General features: G+C 45.1%; 1 protein-coding gene across 1 annotated transcript in view; it reads left to right on the forward strand.

The window, feature by feature from the left end:
• The window catches only part of ZEB2 (zinc finger E-box binding homeobox 2), a 117045-nt gene that overhangs the window by 8437 nt on the left and 102582 nt on the right, over nucleotides 1-6026 (forward strand). The gene's annotated exons all lie outside the window — the stretch shown is intronic.

The following is a 6026-nucleotide window of genomic DNA, read 5'->3' on the forward strand; positions in this document are numbered from 1 at the left end:
GGGGGGGAGAAGGAAAGAAGAAAAAAAAAAAAAGCAAGGAAAAAAAAAAAAAGCAAGCCTGCCTGCTGCCTTTAGTGAGTGGGAAGTGAGGCTTGTCTTCCCTGCCTGGAGAAGTTTGGAGGTAGCTAGACTGAAGCCGGGGTGTGAGGAGGAAAGCTGCTTTTTGTGCAGTTCAGGTGGCAGGAGGCAGAGCGGGCATCTGGGAGGGCTCCTTTACCCGGAGAGCTCTGCAGGGCTGGGAATCCGTTGCGAGGAGATTACTTCCAGAGTTGGTTCTTGGGTAGGGAAGCAAATGTACTACCTCCAGAAAAGCACCTGGAGATAGGTATTAAAAATTAATGCAATAAAGGCGAGTGACCAGGGCGTCATGATTCTCCAGCTACATTTCCTCGGTGCAGATTCATGGCCAGACTGAGCTGTGACAAGGAGCAGGGAAGGTTGTTTTCTGTGTCAAGGCTGATCTATTTATTTTATTCTGAGTTTCGAGAAACCCAGCGAATTTGGAGATTAGTGCCTGATTTACTGTTTGCCATTTGTGACCATTCGGTGCTGGCTGGCTTTTGCTGCTTGCACACGCTTTGCAAGCAAACTTTGGGGGGAAATTCTAATTGCTGTTAGAAAATGCGTTTGATGCGTGGAAAAGCCATATTAGAAAAGGGAAAAAAAATAATAAGGAAACCATTACAAGTTAATTATCGGTAATTATACGTAGCCAACTGGCCAAGGTAGAGAAAATGTATGCAGGACTGAGATGCAAGCTCTCAGGACAGGCTGGTAATATTCCCCAAGAAAAATGTGCGTCTCCCTTTAGAGTGGAAAGAAGGGTGTTGATTCTTTTACAGCAGCCCCACATTCATTCCAAGAAATAGGAAATTCTTTGCCTCACAACAGTTTTTGTCATCTGCATTATCCCAGTGCTTTTAAGGTACATTTTCTCCTCTGTGAAAGAGAACTCTTTGTCCCTTTTTTCTCCAAGACCATGGCTTCCCAAGGTAGACACTATTTTGTGCCTGTCACATAGAAAGGGAGTGCAGGTTTGCAGTGCTCACAGACAATTGATTGTCTGCCCTAATGTGTTTCATTTACATGTTTATAACGTCAATAGTGCTGGGGTGTCCACTGTACCATTCATTCCAGCATTCCCACAAGGGTGCAATTGTCTGAATGGCCAAGTCAGACACCTTTTTGATTGCTCTTTAGTTGTCTTTTCAGAGGATAGAGAAAAAGGAGAGAAATCTGTGATGCAGAAACACTAGTTGAAAATATTTCAGAATTAAACGTCACCATTAAAGCAGATGTAAGCATTAGACAAACAGTATATTTTAACTAAGGTTCTGAAGGTGGAAACAAAATCTGAATAGTGAGGATGGTTATTGCTCACGACATCCACTCTTGTTCCTAAATAATTTTTTTTGGCTTTTAAGAAATGATTTCTCGTTTTCATTTTCATTTCAGCCCCTGTAAATGCAGCCACCTCCTAACTCTTTGTGTGCTTCACTGTAATTCTCGATTTTCCCCCTATATATTTATATATCTGCTTATGCCAACAGCGTCAGCAAACCACTTGGAAAGTCTGTTGAGAGAATATTTAGGCTGTGAGAACTATACACTTTTAAAAAAAAAAGTCAGATCCAAATACTTCTTCATCATCAAGCGTTTCTGATGAAATAAACCGACCATGCCTAGATTTTTTCTTGCAGCAGTGTAACTTCAGTAGCTGTGTACCAACTTCTGCCGCCTGCAGCTGCCGTGCTCTTGCGCTGCGAGCTTTCAGCGAAGTGTTTCTAGGAGTTTCCAAGCCAATAGAAGATTACTTTTTAAGGTGTGCTCTGATGGTTTGATATGCCACGCTGTTCTTTAGCACTGGAGTTGCTTCTGAGGGAGGCAAGGAACGATTGCTCGTGTTGCAGATGCACACAAACCAGGCAGCTTGCTGAAGCTCATGTCCAGAGGCACGTGTGTGTGCATGTGTGCACACCTATGCCCGCGTCTGTCCTGTGCATGTGGATGTGCTATGTATAGGTACGCCTAAGAGTAACGGGCCACATTTCAGACTAGATCATTTCCCCCTCAAAATGACGCAGATCCCAACAGCTACAATTAATACAAGTTGACCTGCTCCGTCCGTGATCCATGAGGGAAAAGAGCACTGAGTCCTGTAGCTTCTGCTCGGGAGGTGAAGCGAGGGAAAACTTTTTGTTGTTGTTCTGCTATTTTGTTGTTGTTGTTGTTGTAATTTTAAAAAATGCCTGTTTGTGGAGATGTATTTTTTTCCTTTTTTTTCCCCTTTTTATATATATATATATATATTTTCGTGCCTAACAGGGAAGACACACACAGTAGATGCACCGTTAGCTGAACCCCTGACACGGCGGTCTTTTGAATGCCTTAGGTATGATTTCACTTTCGCTCACATCAATGCTGACCTGAATGCCTTTCATATCTGATCCGCTGTGTCTCTCCCAGTAAACATCCCCTGAGGGGAGAACAAAGAAAGGAGCTCTTCTTCTTCTTAATCACAATTCAGCCCATTCACCGCCGGCAGGCTACATTTGCATTCTGCAACAGAAAGCCAAGATGAAAAGGGAAAAAAAAAAAAAAAGAGAGTGAGAAGAAGGGGGGAAAAAAGCAGAAGGGTGGAGGCTGAGTAAAATAACTTAGGTGTTTGTAGCTGTTTGTTGGGCTTCCCCTAGTTACAAGCCTTATATAGATCCTGCTGTACCCAGCCTTGGCTCTTCTGACAGGCAGATAGTGTTACAAGATGGCATGCCTGTACTATTCATGGCCACTCGCTCTAACACTTGAGGTAGAAAGTGTCAGAGAGGGATCAAATTCTACTCTGAGAAGTCTGTTATAGTTAGGGTCAGGTGTGTGTACTCTCAGCTCTTGACTGCTGCCTATTATTTTGTTTTAATTACTATTATTGTTTACTCACCATGACCTTGGGGAGCGGGGGTGGCTGGGGGTGAGGGGGGCTTGGCCACCACCGGCGAGCAGATCAGGGGTGAAAAATCGCCCTTGTCCCAGTGGAAATCTATATTTTTAAAATATTTTTTGCATTTTTTGGGAGGGAAGGGTCGGGCTGGCTTGTTTGTCGCGCCTGGCAGGGCCGGGAGCGGTGGCGATGCGACCCAACGGGGAAAAGCAGCGACTCAGCAAATCCTCAGCGGCACCAGAAAACGCGCACGGAGGAGGAGGAGGAGGAGGAAGGCGAGATTTGGGGAAGTTTCTGTAGCTGGGCTCCCTCGTGGGGTTTCGTACTCACGTTCATGTACCTTTTCCGCCTGTGTGTGTGTGTCCCCCTGCCCCGACCTCCCCAGAATTGCCTGTTTGTTTGTTCTTCAGAAGCTCTTCAGTGGTTTTAATCAGACAGTTAAAAAAAAGAATAATCTTGAGATCTTTGGTCGTAGGCACTTTTTTCTCACCAAGAGAGGGTTTATTTATAACTGGATCCTGCTTACTGAGAAGTATTTAAGCCCTTTCAGGCAGAGCTGTCAAAATTTCCTGTGTTGTTTGCCTCTATCTGCAACATGTAAAAAGTAATATGCAGTTGCTGGTGTTGGAATAACCGGGGTAGTGCAGAAATCTCAAGTGACAAGTTTTCAACTACACTTTCTCCTGCCGACCAAACTGTCATTTTTTTTATTTTATTTTTTTTTTTCCTCCCAGAAACCACTTTTAAGATCTTAACAGGTTATTTTTTTCTCCCATCAGTAAATAGATTAGACGTGCTAAAGCAATTTTGAGAGGGGAGAACAGTTTGAACAATGAGGAGCAGGAGGGATGTCTTATTTTCCTGTAGCTGCTATGGCAGATTTCACTCATAAGGAGCACACTAACCGAGATGTTACCAGTTGAACAGAAGCATGTGACACAGATTCCTGATTTTTTCCCAGAAGATTTACAGAATTTACAAAAAGAGATTATCTCTACACCTTCCACCCTCCTAACCACCCCCATGACCCAAGCAATGGAGGATTTAGGCAGATTTACTTCAGTAAACACCTTTGGACACTTGGGGAAAAGTAGGAGTCTGTTTGCAAAAGCAGGCTTTTGTTAAGTGAGGTGCTGGATAATGCTTTACCAAGCAGCTGTGATATTAACCTAACCAGTAATGCTGGAAAGAGCCTTAACTCCTTGTGGGCTCCGGGGCCCTGCCTGAGGAGGCCCTGCAGGTACTGGGCCCTGGGGAAGGAAACTTGGGGGGGGACACAGGGACACACAGGTGAGGAGGTGGCACTGCTGAAGCCACAGCAGCCATTCAACCTGACACATTTGGTGGCAGTTGAATCTTTTGGGGTCAATCCATAAGATACAGGGCTGGGAAGAGCTATGAGGCATCGTCAGGAAAGGTTCCTCCAGGAATGGCTCCTCCATCAGTGAGGGGTTATCTATACATCTATGTGTGTACACACACACACACACAGGCTCCATATCTCCCCCCACGTATATAACATCCCAAAACCTCTCTCGGAAAGCTCTCAAGTGTTGCTGAGAGAGGGAAGTCAGTTTAGGATTTGCACTCACGCAGCAAAATAACTGAGAAGTTTCCACAGCAAACCTGTATGAGTGGCTTCCCCTTTGCTCCACTTTGCAGAAAAGCTGTCAGTCAGCTTTCTGTGGGGCTTCACATTCCCAAAAGTGAACTTTTTTTTGTTTGGTTGTTTTTCTGTTGGGTTGTTTTTTTTGTTTGTTTGTTTTTTGTGAGAAAGCTGCTTCCTACTCTTTTCTGAGCCATTAGAAGAAGGACTGAAGAAGCTAGTTCTTTTTGCTGGGCATAAGGATAACTTCACAGGTGCTTCCTTTTTTAGTTTGAGGAAGATTGCTTCATTTGGGGATTTTTGTTGTCGAGAGTTCTTTTTTCTTATTTTTTTCCCTTAATTTTTTTTTTTTTTTAAGTGTAGGTGTCAATGTTAGAGCAGCCACAAATGTGTGAGAAAGCAAAGGGTATGAGACGTGACAGAATTAAAGGTGTTTGCTATGTTGTTACCCGTGTGTCAAGCTGCAAGCTCCCTTTGTCACAGCCTCCTGGTGATTTGATAGTGCGGATCCACTTCCCTTCCAAGTGATACAGCAGTTTCTAACTGGGGGGTGTTTTGGAGAGGGGGGGGGAGGGTTGGTTAATGCGGTGCTGTCATTGCTGTTGCGTTTGCCTCTCCAAATACATTCAAACACCTCAAGATTGCACACAGCCCACTTCTCCCACCTTGCACAAGGGTGCTGTGCACTCAGGCACCAGGGCAGCAGCCACAGCGTTACAGTATCTGGCATGGAGCGTCATTTGGCAGGAATGTCATCTGCCAAATCATCCCATAATTACGTTTTATGTTATTTGTATGAATGACCAAGCATGCAGTATTCCTTTTGAAATCAAAGGAAGGCTTAAAGCGCGTTTTTGAATACTTTCAGACCATGGTCAGGTCACAGTTTGGGAGTTGAATTAAACTGATCTCATTTGTGATCTAATTGAGGTTGGCAACAACCTTAGCAGTAGCAATAACATACAAATACAAATCAAAGAGCAGAATTCAGCAAATCAGATCTTTTGCTCGAATTCTGCCTGGGAGTTATTCTCCGACTGCCAACAGAGAAGTTAAACTTTGTCCCGCTTCTCAGCGGCAGTGCGAGCCTTGCATATTTTTCGGGTCTTTGACAGGAAAGTTGGGTTGGAAAGAGATGATAGGCACACAAAAGGCGAGGAGGGAGCTGTGCCTCCTCGGGCAGGGAGTGAGGACAGGAGCAAGGCACAGCGACTCGTCACGTATGTTTCTGGAGAGCCCAGTGGTAGAAACCGTCGGGGGCTGGACGGGGGAATTTTGGTTAGGAAGGAGGAATAGGTGGCTGCTTCCAGGGACGGTTATTCCAAGCGGAAAGTCGAGGCAGCTTCTTATCTTTACATCTATCGCTGCGGATTCCAGGAATGTAATTACCAGAGTGGCTGCGAATTGTTGACAAATTTTCCCCGGGTCTGCCGGGAGCCGGTTGTTGGGAGCGGCGGGGTTGGCAGCCCCGGCCCGGCGGGCAGC

This window comes from Chaetura pelagica, unplaced genomic scaffold (assembly GCF_000747805.2).
Source record: "Chaetura pelagica isolate M959 unplaced genomic scaffold, ChaPel_1.0 scaffold575, whole genome shotgun sequence".
Classification (NCBI taxonomy): Eukaryota; Metazoa; Chordata; class Aves; order Apodiformes; family Apodidae; genus Chaetura; species Chaetura pelagica.